Raw genomic sequence first — 15422 nt, 5'->3', positions numbered from 1 at the left:
AAATATGATACCATATTTTGTGAAACACACAAGAAAAAGTCTGAGAAGATAAGATGTTAGCAGCAAACATCTCTGGATATAAAATTACCCTTTTATTCTTTTTATTTCTATTTTACTTTATTCGTTTTCTCTCTCTCTTCCAATTATTTCCTAAAAAAAAAATAAAAATACTTTTCTACATTTCATTCTTTAACATCTACTGCTCTATTTATTGCAAAAATGCTCTCACTTTTTACATCGCAGAATTCTTACAAATCACTCAGGAAAGACATGGATGTTTCGTGCCTAGTGTTGAGAGGCTCAAAAAAGCAGGAAGCATCTAACCCACATGCTCCAGTATGTCTAACAGAGGGCCAGGAGTAGCAGTTCAAGAAGTATTATGAATGCTGATGAATATTTAAACTGTGTTGAATTAGTAAAGCAGGAATTTGACCAGATACTAACTTTCTATGATTTTTACTCTCATACCACCCTTGCTTTTCCTGGATTTTAATATCAAAGTCTATAACAACAATTTGGGCAAAAGACATGAACTGAATCGTAAATTAGGAATAAAATATAGCAAATTATTAAATGAATGAATGGGTGTTAACTAAACTTATTGTGGTAATCATTTCTCAATATATAGATGTCAAGTCGTTAGACTGTACTGCTTAAACTCACACAGTGCTTAAGTCAATTCTATCTCAATAAAACTGGAAGAGAAAATGGCTGATTACTTACATACAAGGCTAAACCAAAATTAAAGTGGGCTCTGAGTTCACAACACAGTGTTTAAATCATTCAGATTAACAATGAAAAGGATGAAAAGAAATCGACCATTATTCAAGTAAAATGAGGGATACTGTGCTAGGCACTTTATTTTCAAAACCAGGATCCATGAAACAAAAGTAAACTGAAACATGTTGCAGACTTTCCACAAGGGGAGGGAGCAGGGGCGGGGAAGGAAGAAGGGAGAAGTTCTGCCTGGGAAATGCTAAGTTGAACAAAGCAAGCAGATTTCTTGACCAAAGTGGTTCTCAGAGCCCAGTGTCTTAACACACAGTGGGAACCTCCAAGAGAACAGGATGCTACAAATTCCAGACAGGTCTGCTCACAAAACCATTTCTTCAAGGAACTAGCCACATTTCACAGCACAAAGTATTTAGGAAACACTCACGTCTACTGTTTCTTACAACATGTGTCATTATTTCTACACTGCTGAAGTGGGCAAAAGTCTCAGAGATAGTAAGTAGTCAGTTCAGGGCCGGAAACTGGGTCTGACTCCAAAGCCCACCACACTCTGTTCACCAGTAAGAAATGCACTCCATTTTTAATACCCAGAAGACCATTTCCTGGTCTTACTAAACAGGAACACTTGATAGTTTAATTGAAAGCTACTTACCACTTAATTGCATATTATTGCTAACACGAAGGTTTCAAAATTTAAAACTAATTTAATTATGCATAAAGAGAAGAAACCTGTACCGGTATTATATGTTTCAGATTTGAATTCTTGAAAAGCCAGAGTGTGTACATGTGAGCTAAGATAGACAAGCACTATTTCCAGTGTAATCACAGCATAAGAACAGCTGTTGCTTTTCTCAACGGGACTGAAAGTTGAACAAAAGAAATTACTTAGTCCAGTTATTTCAAGAGCCCTCACACTGAGAATATTGTGCCAGAAAATAGGCCAACTAACAAGAGGTGCATAAAAGTAAAACTTAAACACAAATATAAAAACAACTGAAAGCACTAAACATATCCTAAGTTGGTTTTTTTTTTTTTTTTTTTTTTTTTTGGCCTTGCCGCACAGCATGCAGGATCTTATTTCCCAGACCAGGGATTGAACCCGCGCCCCCTGCATTGGACATGTGGAGTCTTAACCACTGGACCGCCAGGGAACTCCCAAACATATCCTAATTTTTATTTTGAAAATCTGATGTACACAATTTCAAATCTGCAGTCCATATATTGTCACATCCTAACTCCCAGATTTCTATAGGAAATGACAGTCTTTCCGAACATTTTTCTATCTCTTCTCAAAGAACAGAAACTAACACTCAGGCTGCCAGAGGGTGGAGCACATCTCCACACGGCAGCTCACACCAACCACCTCAACATCCAGGGAACTAAGAGAAAAAGGATACTCTTCTCCAATTCCCTCAAATTAGCAAACAACACGTGCCACGATGGCTATTAGCAAAGGATACCCCGTGGCCCACAACACTGTCCACACCAAAGGAATCCTAAGACCAGCCAAAGACTAGACAAGGCCCCCTCCTTCTGCTTCTTCACCATCAGTCAGTACAGAAGCACAGGACAACAGCAGTGCCACAGAAGGACCCTGCTGATGGCATCAAGCAGAGAACCAGGAAGGGTCCAGCAGTTGGGGACTAGCTTGACTTAGGGGTTTGGTTGATACAATTGTACCTCACTATTTATACTATTTAATATAAAAAGCATGCATTTATCACTTAAAAGTTTTCTTCTTTTTCTTTTTTTAATTTGGTTGTGCCACGACTCTTACAAGATCTTAGCTCCCTGACCAGGGATTGAACCCACGCCCTCGGCAGTGAAAGTGCAGAGTCCTAACCACTGGACTGCTAGGGGAGTCCCCAAAGTTTTCCTTTTATTCTTAAAAAGTAAATGTTAGATTGGATTACAAATACATGAGAGCAAGAATGGATTGTTAGGCAATTTTTAAGTTCACTCCGACTCCTATCTCCCAAGCACACCCAAAAAAACTATAACTAATGCTCTACCTATACCATTTATAAGGCTTCAAAGAAGACAATTCTGAAACTATCCTTCTTGGCTGTTTTGGGGGAATTGTTGGCCAAGATAATGATGACTCCCTTTTCCTTGCTGAGCAAAAAACAGGTTCAATTTGAACAGTAAATCAAAAGTTCAGAACTCTCTCACAGACAACAGTCTGGAAGAATTTTCAGCAAAGTCTCTATTTTCTATCAAAAAATATTAAGTATCATTTTCTTTCACTGACCCTAGTTTCTTAGCCCTCTGATGGTGATGTTTCAAATTAAACAACATATAAAAAGGATAATACATCATGACCAAGTGGGGTCTATTCCAAGAATGAAAACTTGTTTATTATTCAAAAATCAACAGATGTAATTCACCATAATTAACACTAAAAAAAAGAAAAACTATATAGCAGATCAACAAACATACAAAAAACATTTCACAATATCCAACGTGCATTCCCAATGAAAATTCTCAACAAAGCAGGACTAGAAGAACATCTATGAAAAATCTACAGGTAACATCAGTCCTAATGGTGAAAGACTGAATGCTTTCCCCACCTAAGATCAGGAACAAGGTAAGTATGCCTGCTTTCCCTACTTCTATTCAACACTGGCCTGGAAGCTCTCGTCAGCACAATCAGACAAAATAAATAAATAAAAAGGTATCCAGACTGGAAAGTAAGAAGAACTATCCGTGGCCAAGCAGGAGCCTATGGGGCCTTCCCAAGACAGACCCCTCTCCCATATCCTTTGCAGCAGCTCCTCTCTGAAGTACCAGATAATAGTATCTCATGCATATTTCCTGAGTTTTTCAGATGCTAAAACCACCAACAAATGTTACAAATTAACCACCTGATGATCTTGAGCAGGTAGCCCCCAGACCTTCTGCTGCCTAAGGAGTGATCATCATCAACCCATCAGAGAACTGTGCATGAGCTGATCACATACCCTGGGACGCCCCTTCCTTACCTTTCCTTAAAAATGCATTGCTGAAATTTCTCAGGGAGTTCAGGGGTTTTTTGAGCTTCAGCCACCCGTTCTCCTTGCTTAGCCCTGCAAAAAACCTTTCTCTACTTGAAAGGTTTCTCAAACTCGACATTTCTGCTTGATTGGCCTCACTGTGTGTGGGGGACATGAACTTGCACAAAGTAACATACCTCTATTCATAGACAACCTGATCGTCTACATGAAAAAGCTTAAGGAAGCTGCAAAAAAGCTACTAAAACTAATGAGTGAAGAGAGTAGCAGGAAATAAGCTCAAGATATAATAATTAATTGTATTTCTACATACCAGCAATAAACAATGAGAAACTGAAATCTTAAAAATAGACTTAGGGATTTCCCTGGTGGCGCAGTGGTGAAGAATCTGCCTGCCAATGCAGGGGACACGGTTCGAGCCCTGGTCCGGGAAGATCCCACATGCTGCGGAGCAACTAAGCCCGTGCGCCACAACTACTGAAGCCTGTGCACCTAGAGCCCATGCTCCACAACAGAAACCATGGCAATGAGAAGCCCGTGCACCGCAACGAAGAGTAGCCGCCGCTCGCCGCAACTAGAGAAAGCCTGCGTGCAGCAATGAAGACCCAGCACAGCCAAAAAAAAAAAAAAATATATATATATATATATAATGTATATAAAATAAACATATATAATATATAAAATATATATATATAAACTGTGTATATATATATACACACACACACATACATACATACACACACACACACACTTAGGGGACTTCCCTGGTGGTCCTGTGGCTAAGACTCCATGCGCTCCCAATGCAGGAGGCCCGAGGGTTCTACCCTTGGTCAGGGAACTAGATCCCACATGCTGCAACTAAGAAATTGAATGCCACAACTAAAGATCCTGTGTGCCACAATTAAGACTTGGTGCAGCCAAAATAAATAAATAAATAAATAAATAAATATATTCAATTAAAAAAATAAAATATGTGTGTATACACACACACACACACACACTCTTAGGAATAAATCTAACCAAAGATGGGAATGGGACTTCCCTGGTAGTCCAATGGTTAGGACTCGGCGTTTTTCCCAGCTGTGGTCTGGGTTCAACCCCTGGTCGGGGAACTAAGATCCTGCAAGCCGTGTAGTGAGGCCAAAAAAATAAAAATTTTTAAAAAAAGTAAAAGGATTAAAGAAGCATAATAATAAATGTAACGGGTAAATGTTAATTGTCCTAAATTTAAAAAGGAAAAAAACATGTAAATGGGCTTCCCTAGTGGCGCAGTGGTTGAGAATCTGCCTGCTAATGCAGAAGACACGGGTTCGAGCCCTGGTCCGGGAAGATCCCACATGCCGCGGAGCAGCTGGGCCCTTGAGCCACAATTACTGAGCCTGCGCGTCTGGAGCCTGTGCTCCGCAACAAGAGAGGCCGCGATAGTGAGAGGCCCGCGCACCGCGATGAAGAGTGGCCCCCGCTCGCCGCAACTGGAGAAAGCCCTCGCACAGAAACGAAGACCCAACACAGCCATAAATAAATAAATAAATATTTAAAACAAAACAAAACAAAACAAAAACATGTAAAAGTCATTTCTTAAGACAATTTGGTAAATTTAAATAAAGGAATTTTAGATGACGTTACAGAATAACGCATTTTCTTCGGTGTAACACAATGATATCATGGTTACACAACAGGAGAATGCACTTTTTCTTAGATGTTTGCTGAGAATTTGGGAAGTAAAAATGTCATGATGTTTTAACTTTTTAGGTAATGTAGCAAAAGAAAAACGCATATACATCACACATGTATATAATAAAGCAAATTAAGAGAAAATGTAAGTCATTCCTCAACAATGCTAAAATAGATGAAATGCAGGAATTCCCTATATTATCCCTTCAAAACTACTTTACGTTTGAGAATTTCCACAATAAAGAAGAACGTTATTTTTAACCTGCCTCTTTCTTACTCGTTCCAAAGGTGTGGTGGTGAGAGCAGCTGTCTGGACGACCAGGCAATCACAGAGCAGGCGGAGACCAGCTCCACCCGCTGGGGGGCAGGAGAGAGAGGCCCTGCAGCCCGACTGGAAAACGCATGTGGGCGGGACCCCAAGCGCTCCGAAACAAACTCTGAAAAGGAGGCTGAAGGGGAAGCTGAAATGAGAAGCCTGCTCAGGGCCCACTCTAGGCTCGTGGCATTCAGGGCGTCATTTAAGGCAGCAACACGGGGACGCTGTGCTATCGCTTCTATCGAACGCGGGTCGGAGGCGGGGCGGGGCTGCTCACCGGCCAGCGTCCCCCAGGACCGAAGCCTTAGCGCCGGGATTAGAACCAGGCTCTGCTAGATTCTCAACACCGCGCTCTTTCTACTCTACCACGACTAAGTATTCACCCCGCCGCTAAAATGTGTGTGCCTTTTCTTTATGACTAGGATTAAAGTATGGATTAATTGTATGGCGTTGTGAATGAATAGAGAAAAACTCTGAAATAAAATTAAAACCGCCATTTTAAGTAGTATCTATTTTCCCAGTACAAGACAAGCAGTTGGAAATGGTCTGTCAACGATACCTAAGAATCTCTTGTAACGACCTTCATGAACAAAATTTTACAACCGTTCTTTAGTAACCATAATTTAGGTTACAAAACATATGAAAACAAATTACTGCTTTAAAATTGTATCACGCATAAACTTGCTAACGTTTGACAGCCGCATCACACTTAACAGTTGTGAAAAATATGTTGGTAGAGGACATCAACTAAAAATGTTGAAATTAAGAAAACACTATTCTCCTGATTAGTAATTTAAAGTAAAATTTAGATCATAGGCACCTCAGTAGAAACATTAATAATAATGCTAAATATAAAAAGCCAGGGGCTTCCCTGGCGGGCCAGTGGTTAAGACTCCGGGCTTCCACTGCATGGGACGCGGGTTCGATCCCCGGTCGGGGAGCTAAGACCACGCGGCCCTGCATGCCACGTGGTGGTACAGCACACACACACACACACACACACACACAAAAGCGCAGGAATAAGGTATAAAAAATAGCCCTAGAATCTACCAAAAACCAAGCAATAATGAAGCCTATAACACAACTGTTAAACTCCCTTCAAACTGGGGGAGATTCAATCAGAAAAACTTAATTTAAAAACTCTTGAATGTAAATTAATCTGTTATTACATCAAGTATTTCCTATAACAATGAATGGGAGAGAGCTGTAGAGGCAAAATCAGAGCAAAGACAGATGCTCCAAAGACAGAGGACCCCTATTTATCTACGACCTTAAAGAGGTAACAACCAAAATTACTTGAATGTAAGATAAATACGATGGATGGAGAAACAATTTTTGCAGTTGGGCTACAGAGATTGGAGTAAATAGACTGAGAGACCTTGAACATTTGAAATGTTAATACAAAGGCCAACTAATAATTTCAAGCCCTTGCCTCCTGCCAATTACTTGTACAGATTTGTGCTTAAATTCAGGGATGCTGACTTGAACCACAGCAGTGGCACTTACTAGTTATGTTACTAGTGACACTGAGCAAACTACTTTGCTTCTCTGGGTACCTGCCCCTACATCTCACTCTCTCAGAATATCTGGGCACATATTAAGTGCCACGTAAGTGTTTACTCTGTTCGGCCACTACCCAAATCCACTGTGACTAATGACACATAATGGGTCAGCAGGCCAGGGTTATGGGTATTACCTACAGCTATTTAAGATGGTACAACTAGGTGGCCCAAAGTGTAATCTAAATCATCATCACAGCCCAATCAGCAAAACGTGTTTGATACTCCAGATATGATGATGATCTATAGCTGTCAAACATCAAAAAAAGGAAGTAAAAGAAACAAATTAATTAACTCATCTATTTTCTTTTCTTTTTTCATTGACGTATAACTAACCTACAATACTATGTTACGTTAGTTCCAGGTACACGACATAATGATTCGATATTTCTATTTACTACAAAATGACCACCACAATTAATTCATCTTTTTATGATTTATTCAAACATTGAAATATTCTTATAAGAGAATTAAGACTTTCAGCATTCAAGTGTAAGGTCACCTCACAAGAGATAAGGCTGTGGCTTACCACAATCTTACACAGACTGTGGCTTCTCTCCTGGGTGCTCTCTCTACCCCTCCCTCTGCCAAGCTGGCTACTTTGCTATGAGCAGCCCTGTGAAGAGGCCCATGTGGCAAGGAACTAGGGCCTCCCAACAACCTCCTGAGTGAGCAAAAGCAGGGAAATGAAGCAGATCCTTCAGGCCGGTCAAACCTTCAGCTGACAGCAGCCCCAGCTCACAGCTTGAGAGAACCAGATCCAGATCAACCATATTTCTGCACATGTTTTGAACACAGATGTCGATGGCCTTTGTGACGAGCCTTAAGAGTTGCACAAGATGTACAAGTTTAGACTTTCATCCTTATTTGTGAAAAGAAATTTAACAAGACAGTATATCCTTAGTAGATTTCCCTTTCTCTTATGACCAGATGGGGAAAAGTGAACTAATAATCTAAACATAATATCATATCACATAAAGACACTGCCAAGAGAACTGTACAGTTGAAAAATTATATTTTTATTACACTGCAAAACTAAAATGTGTAGTACTTAAGGCAAGCTGGTTAGAAGGATATCGAGCTGTGAAAATATCTGTAAGATGCTGAACTCAGCAATCACGGGATCCACAAACATTTAAGAGGTTAAAGTACACTAACAGGGCTTCCCTGGTGGCGCAGCGGTTGAGAATCTGCACGGGTTCGAGCCCTGGTCTGGGAAGATCCCACATGCCGTGGAGCAACTGGGCCCGTGAGCCACAACTACTGAGCCTGCGCATCTGGAGCCTGTGCTCCGCAGCAAGAGAGGCCACGATAGTGAGAGGCCCGCACACCACGATGAAGAGCGGCCCCCGCTCGCTGCAACTAGAGAAAGCCCTCGCACAGAAACGAAGACCCAAGACAGCCAAAAATAAATAAATTAATAAATTAAAAGTAAAAATTAAAAAAAAAATAATAAAGTACACTAACAGCTCCATACGTTTACAAAGTTGGAATCTGATTCTAGACAGTATCAAATAAAATTAAGGATTTCTTGTGCCTTTATGATCAGTAATCTAGATTTCTTCTCATTTTAGTACTGCAACTTTAGAGCTTATAAGCAAAATTTTTCTAAAATACACTGATACTGACAGAAAAGACCTTCAAGGATGACAGAGCCCACTGTAGAAATGCAACTCACATTCTGGGGGGCAAGCCAGAATCTAAAAGCCTAATCTCTACATTCTACAGTCTAGAAGATTCCTGAATCATTTCTTAATCCAGTGAAAAGGCTTTAGAACACAGTGTTAAATGAACTTTGGGGGTTGGCAGGAGTCTTTAAAATGCACAAGGAGTTACCATCAAATCATAAATGGCTAGTGGCTGTTTTCAAGAGGCCAAATCTACAGATGTAGTTGAAGCTGTACTTTGGGTCACGAACTTTCTTCATCAAACATACACATATAACTAAGTGTTCAGTTTCACTGAAAGTACTTTGAGCATATAAATATTCTATAAATCTTAGAATTCACAATGAAAGATAGTTAATGGACACACTTTGTATCCACTGACAACACTTTCTATCGTCTTAAGTACACAGTGCCAGTCACTGCCATTTGTCTCTTCAGTATGTCCTTGACAGAAGGCTCTTAACCACTGCTCCATTAAAGGTATTATAAAATTTACCTTAAATTAAAAAATACAGTCTATGGAAACTAAGTACAGATTCTTTAAAGTCCAATTGGGTGTCTGGTTCATGCACTTCCTTAACAGCAGGCTGTAAGGTAAGTACTCCAGAGGACTGATACAGGCTTAATTTTTCAAGGGTAATCTTGTCTTTTTATGAACTCTGTCTTTAAGTCTATACCTCTCCATTGATTTTGGCTGTTTAAAGACTTTTTTTTTTTTTTATCAAATAGATTCCTCAGAGGGCTCATGAGAAAAATATCCCCCCAGGGCTAACATATATACTGTGTATAACATCTTATACGGGACCTTTATAAATGAAGGTCAGTTTGACAGGTACAAAATCTTTGGCTCTTTCTTTCCTTGAGTATATCAAATGTGTTGCTCTATTGTCTTCTTGCCCAAAGTATTGCTGTACAAAATCTTGGTAACAATCTGATTTTTCCCCGATAAGACATGTGGTCTGTTTGCCTAAAAAAGTTTACCACTACATCGAGCAGGATAAGGCTGCAATGTTTACTGGGATTTTGCAATGATCTTCATAGTTTTAATGTCTTCTTTCTTGCTCTTAGACTTCTCCTTACTTGCTTTGTAGGCAGAGGAAGAGTAAACAAATATTATTTGAGATCTTAAAAGCGGGCTAGTACATGGACTTGGATACTCGAAGATTTTGGGCTTGTTTCTTAGTTCTTAATTATGTTCTGGATAAGCAAAAATACAATATATTGAATTATGAACTGGGGAAACAACCGGTCTTGGAATGAGAAAGTCTTGTTAGGTGAAAGTAGAGTTCAGAAATCAGAAGACTCCTGAGAAATACTGAATTTCTTTCACAGCTAAAAAAAAAAAATTCTTTTAGTAACCAAAAAAGCTTTTAAAAGAACTCTGACAACAATTCCCTGGCCATTTAAAACCAAAGGCCATAATTATACACACTCAGACATCAAAATATAACTGAAAGACTAAGTTCCTTCAGTAAGTCAAGACCTATTGTTATTTCACACTTCCATTGTTCATGAATGTGCAAGGATGCATCACAGCTCACAGCAACGTCTGACAACCACACAACCATAGGCATGTTCCCAGGTGTACATTACACCTCTTGTAAAAAATGAAGAATAATTCATTGTGAATAACCCAAATTCTCATTATTTCTAAAGGAATTCAAAAAATGGGAAAAGGACATAGGTCTTGGAGATGACTGACTACAAATGCAGCAAGTAAAAGCTCTTTGACACATATATGGAAAACAGAACTGACTTTTGAGCCTCATTCTAAAGCCCCACCTAGTTTTACAACCCAAGAGTAATTAACGTTTTCTAGTTCAGTCATCACCAGGAAGCCTAACTCATGTAACAACTTGAGCATACCCCTATGGTACGCACCCAACATAGCAAGTTAGATAACAGTCAGTGGACTTTAGGCTTAGGTCTTATAGTCTGTGCCAGACAAAAAGAAGATTAGATAAATTTATGAATTAGGAAAAATGGTTAAATGATTATACCACAATATAAATATAACTATACATACTTCAAAGTTCACAACATCCTTTTATTAACTTCTTGTGGCATTCTTCTGGCAGACTATATTCTCCAAAGGCCACAACAGCATCTCCCAAACCACTTGCTCTTCTAGAACCCTGAAGTTCTACTACAAGAAAGGGACTCTAATTCTCCTCCTTGTAGATCTGGATGAGCTTTTGATGTGCGTCTAACCAACGTAAGGTAGTGGAAGTGGCTGTGTGATTTTTTCGAGGCTAAGTCGTAAAGCAACACAGCTTCCACTCTGTAAGGTGCACACTCGCTTTTGGAACTCTGGGTTCCAGGTAACGTCTGACCACCCCCGCCGCCGCCCCGGAAGCCGCAATGCTGTAAGGAAGCCAAGCCACACAGAAAGCATGCAGACAGGCACACCTGTCTGCAGTCCCAGTCTTCCAATGCTTGTAGCCTGGGGGGCCAGACATGTGAATAATGCACTTTCAGATGACTCCTGTGTCTCCAACCTTTGAGATGTCTCAACAGACACCCCAGATATCATGAAGCAGAGGCGAACCCCCTCATCTTTGCCCTTTTTAAATTCCTGATCCATAAAACCATAAGCAACATTAAAAGCTGGCTCAACGTGCTAAGTTTTGGAGTAATTCATTACACAACAATAACCAGAGCAGTCCTTATTCTACTCACGTAACAGTTATACAAAACCTCCTCCCCACTGTTCTACAAGAAAGATGTGCCCTCAGTCTTTCCAAAATTAACCCACTACCTCCAAAAATTACTCATCTAATTCCTTCCTTGTTGGCTCTCCAACCTTTCCTCAGATTTCTTCTCTTCTGCCTAGAAATAGGCTCAGGTATCCTGTCTTAAAATCAACTTTCTCCTGTGCATATCTGACCTCACCCCCTAAAAGCTACAGTCTTGTCTTCACTTCATTGCTAAATTTCACCAAAGTATCTGTTACGCTCTCTCCAGTGCATCCTCACCTTGACATCTGCATGATCCATCACTGGCCCCAACCAATGGGGACCCTCCCCACAAGTAGCTCACTGACCTTTTCTCAGCCTTCATCTTCAAACTATGGCTTAATTGAATACTGCTATTAAATCCTTCCTTCTTGAAAACACTCTTCCTTTTATGCCTCAGACTTAACAGTCTTGGAAAGAACACCACCATCTTATTAGTGTGTTACCAAAAAAGGAAAAATTACTATTGTCCTAGGGAAGAATTTTGGTAGCCTGATGAGATATTCAGTTTAAAGGTCACAGTGAATATGGGTGGTATAGTAAATAAAGCCGAGTAGGCTGCTCACAGGATCAATAAAAGGAAAATAGGTAAAATTATTTTAATTAGCATAAAAGTACAAAGAAGAGTAAAGTACAATCAAGACATGAAGAAATTATAATCAAAGAACTAAAACCTCTTAAAAAGCCAAATACAAGATCACATGACACAAAAAGAATAAAGGCAAGTTTTAAAAACCCAATGGTCAAAAATAATATGGACACAATTTTTCAAAAATACTAAATACAAATGGCCAGTCTTACTAATAATCAAATGAGTAAAATAAAAACAAGAGATTATTGGTGAAATCGTGTAAAGACAGTGGTGCTGCATGGAGCCACACTGACGTACTTCTGCTAAGTGTGTAAATCAGTATAGTCTCTTTGGAGATCAACTGGTGACATGTTTTAAAATGAAAATGCACTATGCTTCAAACTAGCTAATCTCACCTACAAATTTATGCTTAGGACAAACCCATAAGTGAATATACAAGGAGTTCCCAGTGGCATTATTTACAATAATGAAAGGTGAGAACACATAAATGTCTAATCACTACAAAGCTACTTAATCAAAATAAACACAAAGAACAGAGTATTATGCAGAAAACAATGATGCAGAACTATATGTAGGTTCATGAAAATACATCCACAAATATTACTGAAAGGAAATAGCATAGCATAGTATGGGAAAGCACACGCAGATCAATCTCTTTTATGGAAGTTATACATATATAGATATGCATATACACACATTAATTTCTGGGAGGATACCTATGAAACTTGAAACCCCTTTAATTCACCTTGGAGAAGCTGACTGTGGAACAGAGTGTCAAATACAAAAACTGAGGATTTTAATTTTTTGCTTCCTATTTTGTTTGAATTTTTTTAACACTACCATATACCACTTTCATAATAATTTTTTGAACTAGCAAATAAGAGTTTAAATAAATAGCTATAGTAGTATATACTTAAGATCACTCAGAACTGCAGGTATGAACCTCAATTCACACAGTACTTCCTAACACTGAAAGCCAACAAGGAAACAGGGGCAGCACAACAGTCGTGGTATTAAAAACATCAATAACATATTCTGACACGGTAATGATACAGCTTTTCCAGGTACTGAGAGTGAAGGAAAACTCTCATGCATCCTCATAAATAGAACATGTGTACTCATGGGCCACAACCTTAGCAATAACACGTGTGTGCACACGCTTGCACATGTGCATGCACACACGCACATAGTTAACGCAGCAACTCCAAAGAAGATATATAAATGGCCAATAGGCACATGAAAAGATGCTCAACATCAACAGTCATTTGGTAAATCAACATCAAAATCACAGTGAGAGACCACTTAAAACCCACTAGGATGGACAAAATAAAAAAGAGTAACAAATGCTGGTGAGGATGCAGGGAAACTGTAACCCTGGTATTACATGCTGGTAGGAATACACAGTGATGTAGCTGCTTTGGAAAAACAATCTGGCAGTTCCTCAAGAAGTTAAACAGGGAGTTATAATATTACCGAACAATTCTACTCCTAGGTATATATCTGAGAGAAACGGAAAACATATGTCCACTCAAAAACTCATATACAAATGTTCAAAGGAGCATATTCAAAATAGCTCCAAAGTGAAACAACCCAAATGTACATCAACTGATGAACGGATAAACAAAATGTGATATACCCAGACTACAGAACATATTATTCAGAATAAAAAGGAATAAAGTACTAATGTATGCTACAACATGAATAAAACTTGAAAACATGCTTTAAAAAAAAAAAAAAAAAAGCCGGCCACAAAAAGGCCACAGACTATATGATTCCGTTTATATGAAATGTCCAGAATAAGAAAATCGATAGAGGCAGAAAGTAGATGAGTAGCTGCCATGGACTGGGGACTGACTGCTCCTGAACCTGTGTCTCTTTTGGGCGTGATAAAAATGTTCTGGAATCAGTGGTAGTAGTTGCACAGTTCTGTGAATATATTAAAAACCACTGAAGTGTACCCTTTAGAGGGGTGTACCTTATGTAATCAATAAAAAAAAAATTGTATGTGGGAAAAAATAGCAAATTTTCAATTATTCCTTCCTAGTCAATATAAAATAGACCAAAAAACTCCAACAAGATCTGAAACTCCTTTATTTCATTATAATCTTTTAAATTCCAGGTTGAAACAGGATCCAATACAGAGAGATAGAAAAATCATCATGAAAAACCTGGATAAGGTACCTAAGAATACAGTCCTTTTTTATACTAGCCTCAGATGGGAAACTAAGGAGAAAATATAGACGACAATGATGTATTATAAACTTCAACGCTGCTAAGAGACAAGATCTTAACCCTTCCCACCACAAAAAAGAAATAAGAATTATGTGATATGACAGAGGTGTGTATGGTGGTCATCATCTTGCAATATGTAACCTATCAAACACCTTGACCTACACAACGTACGCCTTAAAACTTAAATACATCAATTATATCTCAGTAAAAATAAATTTTAAGAAAGAGACAAAATAAATTACTCCAAAACTTGCCCCATTACCAGGTTCTGTTTGTAATATTTAGAATCATACCTTAGATGCCAAATAAGAATCAAACATGCCTGGGCCTGCCCAGGGAATTAGTGAACAGCCCCAAGGAGGCAAAGTGCAAGAATGTTTCTGTTTGGAGCTAGGAAAAGGAAGGGATTTTATGCTCCAGTGAGCTCACAAGGGGGTGAGGGACGATGGGACAGAGAAAGATGAGAAGCGAAGCCGTCGTGTTGACTGTGCACTCTTTCTGAAACCAGACTCCAGGGACCAGCGGTGCAGGCCAGCGGAGAGAAGGGCCGTGGGACAGCTGGAGGACCCACAAAGGGCATGGTGCAGGGGCACAGGCATGGGGGCATCTGGGCTGGGCCCTCTCACTACCTATGCCACACAATCCTGCTCTGGTTCTGAGTGCAGTGGGGAGAGCCCCAGTGGCACGGACGAGAGCACGTCACAGTGGGTGCTGGCAGCACCACAGAACAAGGAGCGGGAAAGATCACGACAAACGTCACATGGTGACTCTGGCCCAGATCCTGCAGCACCTCTTCTGGGGATGTCCAGATCCAAAGGGGCAGCCTCTGCAGGGGGCTGACAGGCGGGGACAAGAACCGCTAACATTTAGAATGAGCGCAAGCAGGACTCCATCTACACTCAAAAAATGAAAACTTCAGTTTACA

At 39.6% G+C, this 15422-nt stretch overlaps 1 protein-coding gene across 16 annotated transcripts in view; it reads right to left on the bottom strand.

The window, feature by feature from the left end:
- The window catches only part of SRPK2 (SRSF protein kinase 2), a gene marked incomplete at its 5' end in the record, with an annotated part of 222027 nt that overhangs the window by 45510 nt on the left and 161095 nt on the right, over nucleotides 1–15422 (bottom strand). The gene's annotated exons all lie outside the window — the stretch shown is intronic.

The sequence above is a fragment of the Balaenoptera borealis genome (genome assembly GCF_965194805.1).
Source record: "Balaenoptera borealis genome assembly, chromosome: 7".
Classification (NCBI taxonomy): domain Eukaryota; kingdom Metazoa; phylum Chordata; class Mammalia; order Artiodactyla; family Balaenopteridae; genus Balaenoptera; species Balaenoptera borealis.
The sequence above is the reverse complement of the archived record's forward strand: the minus strand, read 5'-3'. Positions and strand labels throughout refer to the sequence as shown.